This window comes from Caloenas nicobarica, chromosome 23 (genome assembly GCF_036013445.1).
Source record: "Caloenas nicobarica isolate bCalNic1 chromosome 23, bCalNic1.hap1, whole genome shotgun sequence".
NCBI lineage: Eukaryota > Metazoa > Chordata > Aves > Columbiformes > Columbidae > Caloenas > Caloenas nicobarica.
Window position 1 is genome coordinate 5534901 of NC_088267.1, and position 14811 is coordinate 5549711.

A 14811-nucleotide genomic window follows, 5' to 3' on the forward strand; every position below is an offset into this window, starting at 1 on the left:
TCAGTTTGTCCAGCTGCATTTTAAATAAAAAGAGCCCAGCGCTGCCCTGTGCGTGTGTCGTCCCTCTGTGATTCCTGCCAGCTTGGAGTGACCCAGCTCCTGTAGCCACGGGCTCATCGCGCTGCTGACGCTCGTCTGGAGATTCATGTGGGGATGCTGATGAGCAGATTGAACCTGTGAGCAGCACCACGCTTGCCTTGGGGTACTGGAGCTGGGTGCGGGCAGAGCAACGAGACTTGGCAGAGATGCTGCTCCTCCCGCAGTGTTAGACTAACAAAAAAAAAATTCAATAGAAGTTAATTTTTCTGCTGAAACTGCCTGTTCCAAAACTGCACCAACAAACCCAGCCTATTGCTGCCCAGTTACGGGCTGGGTTCACGTGCCGACGCTCAGTTTATCAAGAATTGACGCCTCCTCTTTAGCCAACAGAAGGTCAGTTGTGGGACGTGAGTCAAGGTCAAGTGCAGCTCCGAGGTTACCAAACCGGCTGACTCGGCTGTGGTGCCGCCGATCCTGAGCTCTCAACTTCTCGCTCCTCGGAGCCCGAGACAGTTTGTAAATTCGTGCCAAAGCTGTAGGGCTGCCGCTACCCAGATCGTTCTTTTTTAAAGCACAAATAAAGAGAGCGACATTTCATCTCAACACCTGAATGCTGGTTTATGGGTTTTATAGCCAGCCCCGGGGTGCCGGGAGCTGTGGGCTGCTCGGCAAAGCTTTGTACGCTCCGAAGCAGGAATAAATAACTGTCCTCGTGGAAAAGCGCAAATGCGTTTTGGCTCAGGATGGCGGGGTGTTGATGGGCCTTGCGTGACGGCTGCCGGCAGCAGCAAACTGCCAGACCCCGGTGGGGTTCAGCCCTGGCCAAGCCAAGGGGAGCTGAACCAGAAAAACCAGCGGGCAGAGGCGGCGTTTGCAGAAAGCCTTTGCTGGGACCCGGGCGGGGACTCGAGAGGAGCTCGTCACGGGTCAGCAAACGGTGCTCAGAGGGTATTTTTGTGAGCGCGTCCCCGCTTTTGAACTTCTTCCAGGGTTTGCAGCACTTAACGGCGGGGGAAAAATATTGCAGCGGGAGAGCGGAGCAGCGATGCAGCATCAGCAACGTGATTCTGTGACCGGCAAACGGCTCGTGTCAGAGTTTCCATCGCAGGGAGCTGGGAACCGCAGGCCAGCAACGAGGGCTGCAGGCTTATTCTGAACGCCTTCTGTCTGAAAATGCCTCCTGAAAAAACTCGTTTCAGCGCCAAAACTCCAGCAGCTTGTCCCAAAGCGAACTTTTTGACACCCTCCTTCAGAGAGAATCCCGCGCATCAGCTCCAGCTTCCCCCGAAACCCGGCGCCTCGATCCATCGTGTCAATGGTTTCCCGGCGCCGGCCGTGCCCACGTTGTGCCTCTGTAACCACCCACTTTCTCTCACCCCGACTTTTCTTGGCTAAACCCACGAAACCCCGTTGATCCGAAAGTCCCTGACAGGCCATGCACCCGGCTCCTGTCCCAGCATCACCCCATGACAACCGCACCCTCGTCGTGCCACGAGCCCCGTCGGGCACCGGAGCGGAGCAAGATGCACCGGGGGCTCGGGGGGACCCAGGAGCTTCACCCGTTTGCAGCAGAGGACACAGAAGCCCACCCAGCAGCTGATGAAATTACCCGCTGCAAACGAGCGAGCGCAGCCTCTGCCACCAGCCAAGGCCTTTGAGCAGCATCTGCCTGCGAGCGATTTATCAGAGTGAGTAGATACCGCTCGTGACAGCGGGAGTCTTAATATTGCATTACTTCGTTTATTTAGCACCTCTCCTCGAACGCCCCGGGGAGGGATAATGGGAAGGAGTGTTGTGGGTTGCTGGGGGTTTGGTTGTTATTTTATTTCCCTGCTGAAAGTAAACACCTCCAGCTGGTTCTCGGCTCAGAGAAGAAATACTGGCTGTGCCAAAAGAAGGGATGTCGGGCCGTTAAAAGCTGCAGGACGAGGAAGTTTCAGAGATGGGAGTGGAAACGCGGCCAGAGAGCGGGAGCCGGAGAGCAGATGTGGGAAGAGCTGCGAGATCAGAGGCAGCTGCGCAGTGATTGTGCAGGTAGAAGGTAATTAGCGACCAAGCACTCGTTAATTTATACTTTTAAATTTTTCTCATAATTCATTGTATCAGTGGCTCATTTCGGAGCGTGGGTTTTTTACACCCTCTTGTAGCAACGCAACAGGACGAGCGGAAACGGCCTCGAGTTGTGCCAGGGGAGGGTGGAAATGGGGGAACAGTTTCTTCCTGGGAAGGGTTTCACTTTCTGCCTCCAAGGGTGGGGTTTTTCACCTTTCCAGCTATTTCTTCCTCAGCAAAAATCTCTGGCCCCTGTAGAAGAGGAAAACAGTCCCAGGGCTGAGTTTCCCGACATTCTCACTGCAAACCGCAGCGGCAGTTTCTGTCTCGGCTGTTAATAACGGTAACGTCACTCCAGGCAAAGGCGGTTTTTTGGCTTAAAAGCCTTGATGGTGATACTTTGCAGGGAGTTATTTGGCTTGTACCTTCGTGTTTCCATCTCCCTGCGCAAATCTCGCCGTAACAGCCCCCAAACTTGCTGCTTGTCGGGTCTTGTTTTACCTAAACCCTCCTCCTTCCCCTGCTTGGCGGCGTGAATTTTAATGTCGCACCCCATCACTTGGCTATTGCCGGGATCACACGCTCGTACGTACGAGCCCCGAGTCTAATTAACGTAATAAAATGTGCAAAAGTACTAAATCTCCTCAGACGTGGCAATTTTATCACTTCTCTATACTGTCACAGCACAAGTAAAACTGACAGTAAAGAATAAAACAGTTATGTCTCTGGCATTTTTTATTGCTTCTAATATGCTACCTTTTTTTGCTACTGGAAATTTAAATTATAATGGTATGCTTCACTTAAAAAAAAGAAAGTATCCATAGCAACAGGAACATCTAAATTATTGCAGGCTGATCACTCCTCTCCCAGTCACATCACTTGCCTTTCAAAGACAGTCCCAGAGGCACGGGATTTTAATAGAAATTTTTTTTCCCTACCTTTTTTGCAAATAAACAACTGTATACACAGCACTTTCTCCATCAATATGCTGCCTACAGAAAGATCTAATAACTGCCAGAGCGCTTCCTTACCCAGAGAGGGAGGGTTTGGGGTTTGCTTTCGCAATTCTTGTTTCATCCGAGGCTTTCGCATCCCAGTCGGTGCCTCCTGGTTATCCCAGGAAACCGGAGAAATTCTGTCGAGTTCAGCTGATGAAAATTCTGTCTTGAATTAGGGGAAGGTAAGAGAAGGGGGAGACCACTGAGCTTTGCAGCATCACGAACCCGCTTGTTGCGTTACAAGCTGGAGTGAGTCTTACTTGTATTTTATTCTTCCAAAATCCCTACTTGTCATCCCCAGAAAACAACTTCGGTGGCCGCTCGACCTTTAAAAGGTGGGAAAACGCCCTGATATTTCTCAGCCACCATCCCCACGTCTGAGCCTCCTCGGTGCCTTCTGGTCCGGAGCAGTTACAGCTTTTCTGCTCTGGAAAAATTCCTTCACCTTCCACGTGAAAAAAGCCCCATCGCTGCAGAGCTGTCCAATGTAAGAACCAAACATGCTGCAAGAAATAGAAAGAGATTTTTTTTTTCCTCCAGTCTCAATTATAGGAATCCTACACGTCATCTGGATCAATAGTAGGTCAAAACTGCTCAGGCAGGGAGATTTTATATATAAAAAAGCAGCAGCCGATGGCCTTCCTCTAAGCTCATGTATTATTATAACTGAAATTATGGGAGTAAACCCTGTTTCCAGGCTCTCTTGGAAAGCTCAGGTTAAGAACAAAGGTTTAATAAATGTATGTAGGAATAAGATCTTAAACCAAGCCTGGATGAATCTGGGATCGTATTGTGTTCCATAACAGCAGAGATTTGCTTCCCTTATGTCATTTTTCGTGTCGTTTCCCGCTGCCGTGTGGTACGTTCCTGGGTCACCGTTTCCTGCGTTTTCCCCCAGAGGTGGCTGCGGTTCAAGGATGTATTTGCAGAGCAGAACACGCAAATTACGGTGGAACGAGGCAATATTTTAAAATACAAAATACTCCCCATCGCTTAACCTCTGCAGAATAAGAGCTGATGTGCAGACGGGCGGTTGTGGATCACTGGAGCCAGCCCAGAGCTGGAACGTTAAAAACCAAGAAAATGGGCCCGAGTTGTGTGGCAGGTTTGATTTGTTTGCAGGGAAGGTGTTGCAGGAAAAAAAAAAGGGGGGTCCGGGGCGAGAACTCGCGGTTTTGGGTGCGGTTGTCATGGGGTGATGCTGGGACAGGAACCGGGTGTATCGCCTGTCAGGGACTTTCAGATCAACCGGGTTTCGTGTGTTTAGCTAAGAAAAGCCAGAGTGAGAGAAGGTGGGTGGTTACAGAGCACTGAGAACGATGCAAAAAAATCTGTTGGACCTGCAGATCCGGCTCACATTTGAAAATCACCCTCTTACGGCTCCCGTGAAATCACCTTTTAATAAAGAGTCTATAGCAGGAACCTGTAATTTTGTGGCTGATGCGTGAGCGAGATGACACCCCAGCGCGCTCTCACGTGGCTTTATTGAAGCCGTGGGTCCAGCCGGAGTCAGAAATATTTGCTTTATGTTGAGCACATGAGGCCAAACAGAAATCCCAGCGCTGACGCCAGGCAGGGAGTCAAAGCTGCCCCCATCCTCACCAGCTCCAGGAGGGTTCCCTGAGCCGCCGATGGAGCTTTTTGACTCACAGCTGCCCTGAACCCGCCTTCGTACCTCTCGGAGTAATTAAATAAGTCCCAGGAGCCACAGCCCCAGGTAACTGGGAGTATTTGTCAGGCGGTGGTGTGTCTGTGGGCAGGGAGGTGGGGCCGTGCTGCTCCACCGGGGATTTGCTGCTTCAATTGGGATGGATTTGATGCTCCACGTTTATGTCCGAGGCTTTGACGCATCCATAAGTGGTTTGGGGCTGGGCAGTGGGTCCATCAGCAAAATGTAATTGTATGTATCTGAAAATGGTGCTGGGAGGGCAAGAGCTTTGCTTTTCGGGGTGACGGGAGGGTGGACCTTGTTTTTTCATGTTGGATAAAACCCAGTGATCCGCTCCAGCCTCCGTTCCGGGGGAGGATTGTCAGAATCTGGGTTACTTGCTCCTTTGTGCTCTCCCATTTATCAATATGTATTGAGCTGACCTGACTCAAGCCTGTGGAATGTGAAAATGGGAAAAGCTTCTGCTGCAGTTATTTAAGGACTTCAGGCAGGTACGAGCACACGAGTCGTTTTACAGCTATGACAGCGGAAACCCGGCGAGCGCGCTGGTTTTATTCCGGAGGCGCTTCCCCCTGCCCTCGGTGCTCCGTGCCTTCCCAATCCTGCTTTTGCTGTCCGCAAAACGACAGCGCAGCAAACCGGAGGATCACGTTGAGATGATGAGGCGCCTACGAGCCGTGTCGCTGTCAGGGGACGGGTTTTGCTTGCGCTTGTCACGAGTTAGACGGGACATCTCTGTTCCCCAGCCTGATTTGGTGTAGGCGTCCCCGGGCTCCCGTGCAAACACAGCACAGACCGTGATTCACCGCGGCGGTGGCAGGAGTGACCTGTTTCTCAGGTCAGGACGGGTGGACTTCACCCTGAAGGTGACTTTGAAGTTATTCCGGGCTACACGGAGCCCTCTCCGTATTTCAGGTTGAACAGGGAGCCCGGTGCAGCGTCCAGCAGAAGGAAGGAAACATCGGAGGTGGGTTCGGCCTCACCGAGGGGTATTGGCGCTCAAGGGAAAAGCTGATATTTAAAAAAGAGCGACAGTCCTGCCTTTCAGGGGGAAGAGCAGCCTGTGACACCAGCACGTCTGCAAAGTGCAGATTCTGCTTCTTTTATGGCTTTAGCTTCTGACTTCTCATGATGGTTTCAAATCTTAACTCGTATTTCTCGTCTGAGCACTGATGATCTGACACAGGAACCCCCACTCTGGAAACGTGAACTCTCTGTTTTCCTGTGCTGCTTAATGTCCGGGTAGGGAAAAGGGTCGTTCTGTAATTTGACAGAGCAAAGCGCTTCAACAACTTTTAGTCCTCTCTACAGGGAATAGAAATATATTTAGCTGCTGGAACATCTGCCCCATTAACCTTACATTTTATTTTTCTTTTCTTCATATGGACTATCGACCTCTTTGCAAGAGGTTTAAATTCTGCTTACCCTGAAAGTCCCTGGGAAGGGGCCTCACTTGCCAGGTACCCAGATCTGTGCAAAACACGAGGCGTTTATCCCGATCAATAACCCGGCAGCTCCAGGTCGCTGCAGAAAGAGGCCGGTAACATCCGAGCGGTGCCAACAAAACACTCCGGAACCTGCGTATTCATCTTAATATAATTGCCCAAAGGGCGTCTTCTGACCTACTTTACCCTCCGCTAAGTTACTGTACAGTTGACAAATGATTTTAACAGAGCCTTAGTGGTCACCTGAGGATGCCCAATACGTAGCGCTATAAGCTGAAATTTTCATTGCTGCACACAGTTTAAATGACTTTTAACTCTTTGGAAGTGCTGCGTTTTCCCTGTAATGGAAATATTTACGTTATCCCATTCAAATGCCCTAAGGTGTCTTTATTTCTCTTGGCCCGGCTCATAATGGCCGAGTTCAAAAGCATTAAAGTTTAAGGGAAATGAGCTCGGCACGACGGGACAGAGGAAAATAGTATTTTCCTCTGCAAGACGGATGCGTTTGCGTTGGGAAGGTGCTTGTTCTGTAACGGCGCTGACTTCTCATTTACCGTGTGCGGGGCGGTCTCCGCAGCGGGTTCGGGGTCTCTCTGCATCACTTTAGCAGGAAAATAATTGAGTTTGATCCAAGGAGTTTATCAGGATTTCCTGGGCGGTGTCAGACAGAATCCCGTCAAAGGGCAGGAACTTGGACAGTAACTTATCCGATCTGCAGACAAATGGCCAGAGGGTACCACGGCTCACTTGTCATTAAGTCTAATAACTCGAGTTAATAATCTGACCCAAAGGTTTCTTATTGTGTTATCTCTTGCTGAAAAAAAAAAAACCAAACCAAACAAGACTGCTTGTCCTGGAACAGCTATTTTGCTCAATTTCTTTGCAACTTCCATAAACTGGTGGGTTTGTCTTTTACTTGTGGTCTCCTGAAAACAAATGTCCTCCGTGTGTGCTGCCGTATGGTTTATAGGAACTTGTTTTCTGTTGGTTTGGGGTTTTTTTTAATTATTTTTAATATATTGCTAGAGAGCAGCGTATTAACCCCACAGGTCTGCTAACCGCCGGTTGGAGATCACTGCCTGAAATTATTGGTGCGTTTCTCTTATCTGGTAGCCCAGAAGAATTCACATACTAATCCTCATCTAAAACTATCCCCCGTGGGCATGATCCTCTTCAGACTCGGCACCAGCGCTGAAAACTGCCCAAGTTCTGCTGAAATCACTGAATGAACAGAAGTGACGGTTGGGGCAGCAGGTCCGAAGGAGCCGATTGCTGGTGGGGCTGGTGGAAACCTGAGAGATCTGAGGCAGGTAATAAAAATGTTTAACTGCATTTCATCTTGGGTCAAAACACAGAGCAGAGACAGAAGAATATATATATATATTTTTTTTTTTCTTTTTCTCTCTCTCTCTGGACAATGACTAGGATGAACAGAAAAGCTTTTCCTCCCATGCTCCCACATGATGATTAATCTCCGCCGCGTTTGAAGATGTTGGTCATTATTTCCTGGCTTGCCTTAAAACCCGCTCTTAAAAGGCAGCAGCGGCGGGTTATATTTCGATGACGAAAGAAGATTTTTTTTGGCGAAATGTGCATTTGTTTCAGCGTTCTCAGAGCAAACTTAGTGCAGCCCTTCAAGAACAGCAGAGATTATCCCGTCTGGGGAAAGATACACAAGGGTGTCTCTGGATTCGGGGCTGACAACGGACCACACAGATGGTTGTCAAATCAATGGAAATTCACTTTTTGGGAGATTATTTTCCTTTAATGACTAAAAGAGTCTGTAGTGACCCCCCAGAATCCTGGCAGTTTCCAAAGGCATCATTGTGGCTGGAAAATCCCCGGATTTTGTCAAACAGGGTCCCTTGGCACGTTTTTGAGCTGCGCTGGTCCCCACCAACATGAGATGAGACCGTCACTGCAGACTCGTTGGGAAACCTTGAACAGCCACATTTTACCTGAAAATGGGAGCAGATCTTCCTGCTCCAAACAACTCGAGATAAAAAACTGGTTTAGTTGTAGGCAGAGGGTAATTCATTCCCCAGGATGCTGCCGGGACCACCACATCTTAGATAAACTGGTTTTTTTGGGTTGACTCCAGGTACTTTTTTGACCCAAACTAAAATTTAAGTGTGGTTTAAGACTGTTGGGTTTTTCTTAACACTTCGGTTTGTTGCAAAATGATCTTTGTTTCACTTTTCTTAGACAAAACTACTTACCAAGTTCATTTGTCTGCAGTTGTGATCATCCTGAAGTGCATTTTCTGACAAGTCAACTCTTTTTCTAAAATTATTCTTAGGCGTTTTCCACTGGGGATCTTATTTCTGAAGCCATCTAAAATAGGATGTTGCTCCACATTCGCATCAGCAAATTCATTGCATTCTTGTGGCCCTTATCTCACTTAAATAGGGGAAAATGGAATACAGTCATTGTGATGATGCCAATTTTAATGAAAAAAAGCTTGTGCCGCCTGTATTAGTCACCTGGTGTTACAAGAAAGTAATAAACTACAACTGTGTCTGCTCTTTCCTCCGTGCACTTTATGCTGTTTCTGCTTTTGCGTTATTTTTCATCTCGTTTTATATTTTCCCTGGCACAGAAGAGGTAAGATTGTTGAGCCATAGACCTTGCCCATAATTACGCAAGATTCCTCCTTGTGAAAGCTCATTCCTACCCAGTTCTGGTTTAAGAGACACAGAATGGATTGGGATCTCAGCTACGAATGGCTTTTTCCCTTTTTCTTAGAAATAAGTCTGGCTGAGGTGGCGGTGGGTTTTACATCGTGCAAACGTCGCTCCTGCTAGTGGAGAATTTGAATTCTCAGCAAGGCTCACGCACATCTCGGCATGTCAGTCTTAATTCAGATAATTAATATCTGGTATGTATGAATGCGGAGTTAAAAGAAAAGCAGTCAAACCTGCAGATCAGCGCATGATGGTGCATCTCAATTCGGAGGTTTTGGGGCAAAACGTGCTGTTTTCTGTCTCTTGAGTTTGGCTGTAGCCGCTACCAGCATCTCAATAGCTTCCCAGGCAGGGGGGTCGCTCGCTCTTGGCTGGTGAAGGGACAAGGGGGTTTAGTAGCCCCTTGCTTTACAGCTTTAACACGTGAAAATTATCACATGAAAACTGTCCGCCCGCCCAGCACAAACTAAAAGAAATCAGAGCAAAATCCACTATGAGTTTATCTGCTCTTGTCACTTCAGAACCTGCAAAGCTCTTCCTGGGCTGCACAGGATGGTCCGGAGATGCCGATGGGATCATTTGGAGGAGGAGGAAGGTGGCTTCAAAGAGCCAGGCCTTCAACATGTATTTCTACCTTTATCGCCTACTTTATACATTAGTTTTCTTGCATGGTGTGTAGGTTGGTACTCCAGGCTGCGGCTGACGGCACCTGGGCTATATAACCACCCCGTCCTGGTGACATTGCCATGGTTACCTTATTATTACGATTTAGCCTTTCGAGTGTCTTAGTAGAATCCCTCCTACCAAAACAATCCCCGTAACCCATCAGCACATGGTCTAATGTAACAAGCAATCACGCTTTTCACTCTTTGCTCCTTAAGTCACACGAGGCAATAGCGCAATCTGCCCGGTAAAAACAAGCCACCGCGTGCGCTGTGAAACCGCAAACTGCGTTCGGATAGCAGATAACGAAGCTCCTAATTACCCAGGCTCCTCAGGAGCCTGGCGTCCTCTGCTTGTATTTCTAAAACCTTAAGATAATCAATATCAGGCAGGTTTCTCCTGTCCTGAGTCATTAGGGGCCATCAGGGATTGTTTGGCTCATCCTCGCTGCGTGCAGATGAGCGCGGCTTGGGGATAGTTTAGGGCTGTTGTTTGCATAATGTATCAGGCTGTTTAATGTATGGATTTCCCTTATCTGATCACAACCAGATAAAATGACAGTAGCCGCAGTGGGCCTGACAGCCTGTACACACACCTGAGCCTTTAAACAGACGTTAAACCTCGTTGCTTGTAAGGAAGAGCAGCTTTGGGGCTGCGGGGAGGAGGAAGATGCTCCGATTTGTCCTCCCCACGATGTTGCTGGGGTGGGAAGCACTGGATCCACCCCGGCCAGCGGGAACCCCTCGTTCCCAGCGGGAACGCGGCAGCTCCTGAGATCGGGGATCACGAAGCCGAGCAGCAAATGCGGCTCCGCGCCGCGGGACGGCGACGGGAATCGTTTCGGAAGGCGACAGGAATCGTTTCAGAAGGCGATGGGAATCGTTTCGGAACGCGCCGAACGACGGCACCTTGTTCTGTCAGCCGCGCTTGTTCTCTCCCAGGTAAAGGGCTCCTTCCTTCTCAAAACTGGCAATTCCGCCCGGTTTTGTTGTCACTATCTACGCTTTGTTGTAGCTATCAACAAAGTTTAGGTGTCTGGTTTACATGCTGCGGCTGCCCTGCTTTAAGGAGGCATTTAAATGTGCTATCTGTCTCCACTTCAATGAAACAAGACTGGGTTGTTGCATCGGTTTTCTTTTTCTTTTCTTTTTTTCTTCTGCAAAAACTATGTCAAGAAACTGCCTGCCAGTAACGCAGAGCTTTTCTTCCACCCGCCCGCTCTAGCCTTTCATTGCCGCGATGCCTCAAAATCGGAGGTTGGAGTGGTTCTGAGAGCTGGAAAGGGCTTTCTGGCTGCAAACTGGAGAGTTATTCCAGCACAAGAGCCATCCCGGCCACTCCGCAGCCACAACGGAGCATTTTGTACAGGGAGAGAGGGAAAAAAAATATATCAAGCCTACTTTAGAAGATAGGCTGGAGGCTTGAGCGTAATTATCTTGCCGAACTCTTTTGCTTCGAATATTATCTATCACTCCGTAGTTTTCTTGCTCACAGAAAGGTAGCTATTAGATTCTATTTTTCTTATGGCCATAAAAAAAAGTAATTTTCTCAAAATTATTTCTCCCAGTCCTGCTAAAAACAACAATCAGAATGCAGCAGGACCCCCATCTCTCCAGTAATTACACTCTGCCTCCGAACTCCTTCAATGCCCATTTCTCCATTTATTTGTCTTCTGTCTGGAGCTGCAATCAGACACAGAGCCTGAGCCCTCTGTCTTATTATTACACAGACTAAATTATTTTTAAAATGTAATTAAACATTTACCTTGAAGACAATGCTTTGTCTTTAAGAAGAATGATATCTTAATTTAACCTAATTTTTTTAAAAAACATTTAATTTCTAAGCATATACGTTCAAGAAAATGTTACGCTAAACACAAAGCAAAATAAAAAGATTTCTTAATTTAACCTAATTAAAAGATAAGCCCTCAACTTCTCCATCACCGCTGTATAAAACGAAGAGCGAGGCGCAGACTTTCGGTTTGCTCAGAACTGTCTCTTTTATCATCCCTTTGGTTTATTCTCAGCTGTCGATTTTATTATCCTACTTGATGCCCCCAAATCCTCTTAGCAAGCAAGAGCTCTCTAACCTTTTCGGTCCTAGGGCCATCTGTAAGGAGATCAAGAGACCACCGCAGCAGCAGAGGGTTTTTTGTTTTGGTGGGGATTTTTTGTTTGGTTTGGGGGTTTGTGATGGGTTTATTTTTTTTAATTTATTTTTTATAAGGCATTCAGGTTTCTTCCCCTTCTCCTGAGCCGCCCTGCAAAACCAAATCCTTTGCAAGCAGCTGCTCTGGAGAAAACCGTCCGTGGTGGCCAAGAGATGGTGACCAAGGGATGGTGGCCAAGGGATGGTGGCAGAGAAATTATGACCAAGGGATGGTGGCAGAGAAATGGTGACCAAGGGATGGTGGCCAAGGGATGGTGGCAGAGAAATGATGACCAAGGGATGGTGGCCAAGGGATGGTGGCAGAGAAATGGCGACCAAGGGATGGTGGCCAAGGGATGGTGGCAGAGAAATGGTGATCAAGGGATGGTGGCCAAGGGATGGTGGCAGAGAAATGGTGATCAAGGGATGGTGGCCAAGGGATGGCGGCAGAGAAATGGTGACCAAGGGGTGGTGGCAGAGAAATGGTGGCCAAGGGATGGTGGCCAAGGGATGGTGGCAGAGAAATGGCGACCAAGGGATGGTGGCCAAGGGATGGTGGCAGAGAAATGGTGATCAAGGGATGGTGGCCAAGGGATGGTGGCAGAGAAATGGTGATCAAGGGATGGTGGCCAAGGGATGTCGGCAGAGAAATGGTGACCAAGGGGTGGTGGCAGAGAAATGGCGGCCAAGGGATGGTGGCCAAGGGATGGTGGCAGAGAAATGGTGACCAAGGGATGGTGGCCAAGAGCTGGTGGCCGCATTGTTGGAGGGGACTAACAATTAAAGGGTTAACCACATAGCAAGGGCCTAGATCTTCGTGTATTATGTTAAGAAACAGAGCCTCATTAAACGCAAAGATAAGAAGTTTTACAGCATCCAGCTGTATCCTTGAGGAGACGAGATAACGAAGATTTTTAGCAAAGGGAGGATACTTTAACCGACTCAGCAGTTGGGGTCCCAGCCAATTCAGCGTACTAAGCCAAAGATAAAAAGTTCATGATCACCAGGTAGCACCGCGCAGGTGCAACAGGGAGGGGCCAAGGTCCTGGAACTGATTTTAATAAGAACCGCGTTCTCGAGGAAAGAGTATGAATATGTATAGGTGTTCCTGGGGTTATCATGAATATGTAACACCTTGCTGTATTTAAACACACCTCCTATTGTTAGAAGGTGTGTGCAAGATTAATGGAACGATCATTCACGCACCCGACGTCATCGAATAAACACACCTACTTTATAACCTTGCGAGTTGTAAAGTTTTATGACTTTATAGGTTGTAAAGTTGTCCGCACGTCAGCATCTCCCACTTGCTCAGGTTGGGCTGGTCCTGCCCGCAAACCACAGGGGATCGTTCAAAGGACATGTTTGAAACCCAGATAATCAAGATGCAAATGCGTGTCTGAAGGCGGCTGCGGTCAAGGTCCACTGGACAACTAAAAAGCACAAAGGTTTACTTTTTAGTGGTATTTTTGGCTGGATGAACACCTGCAGCAGTGGTGGGGGTGTAAGGAAGGGTAAGGCGGGATGATACCAACCCCTGATTCCTGCTCCTACCCTGTTTCCCCCAAAATAAGACTACCCCGAAAATAGGCCCTAGCATGATTTTTCAGGTTTTTTGAGGATGCTTGAAATACAAGCCGTACTCTAAAAATAAACCCTAGTTACAGTTCTTAAAAAAGTCAATTTAAATAGTGTCCAGGCAGCTACACATGTAAAAAAGTAAGCATCTTTTGGAGCAAAAATTAATACAAGACCCTGTCTGATTTTTGGGGAAACAGGGTAGAGCTGCTCTGCCGCCTGCTCTGCATCACTTAACAGCGCTTTTCAGAGGAAAATGACAACGTTAGCTGCTCGTGAGCTGAGCAGCTCCGCACGCGGGGCCCTGCGCCGAGCTCCCGCCGACCCCCCAGTCCCACCCGGGCGTCTTTGCTGCTGCGTTGGTTATTTGTGGAGGAGCGCACCGAGAAGGCGCAAACAGCAGATGATTTCTTTCCTCGCAAGTCCAGCTCCTTCCCAGCCTACAAAACGTTCTCTTTTAGCTCTTCCACGCTCAGTCCCATCCGTACTCGGGCGGCTGCCGTTCACCCTTCCCCGTGACCTCCCCTTGCTGCGGCTCCTCCGTCTCACCCCAAATCCTGGTGACCCCCCACGCACCCAGCTCCGTTTCTGAGCAGTTTCCTCCAGTTTTGGGTGCTGCCCTTCTTTCTCTTTCATTGCTAATTCTGCGTAAGACTTTGGGGTGTTTTTTTAAATTTTTGTTTAGCGTTTATGAGCGGAAACACTTTGGTTCACTCTGGTGTAGTCTCACCTCACAGGGTGACTGCGGTTTGGTTAATGCTTGTGCAGTACATTGAGGTAAAGCATATCATGAGGATTTAAGCGTTTGGGATTCAGATATGCTTCGTGACAGTTGACTTTGGGCTCATAAAACCCAGCAAGGACAGGTTTGTGTGCAGAAAGGTGGTTCCCGAACCGTCTCTGGTCCCTCCTGCCACAACGGGCCCTGGGGACAAGGCCTCTCCTGGGGGCTTTGACCCCCGGGCACATACCAGAGCTCGGGTGAATGGCTAGGGGGGCTGTGCGGGTAGACCCGCCCCAAAAGAGCCCTCACAAGGGGAGAGGTGACGGGAAGGGGACGCTGCCGCTGCCCCGCCCGAGCCCTCACAGCTCGCTGGGCGCACCTCGCGCCCTCCAACCTCCGCCAATCGCAGCGGGGATGAGGCGCTCCTCGCAGCCAATGGAAGGCTGGCTGGAGTAAAGGGGCGGGGCGAGACGCTCCGCCAGCCCGAGCCGAGCATCTGTGGTAAACAAGAGGGCGGGTCTCCCGGCTTTCCTGGCGTTTGGAAGAGCCAACGGGCGAGGCCAGGCTCCACCAGTTAGCCAATAGCAAGCGAGGGCGGAGCGCGGCCCCGGAGTGAACGTCACAGCGGGCAGGACCTGGGCTGCTGATTGGCTCACGATGGCCCCGCCTCCTCCCTCGAGTGACCGTTGGCAGGCGGAGGGGCGGGGCGAGGGGCGCGGCGTGCGGCGCTGTCGCAGTGAGCGGCGCGGGGGGCGGGCGGGTGCGTGTGCGGGCAGCGGGAGCACAGCGGCGCGGCCGGTTCCCTTCGGCA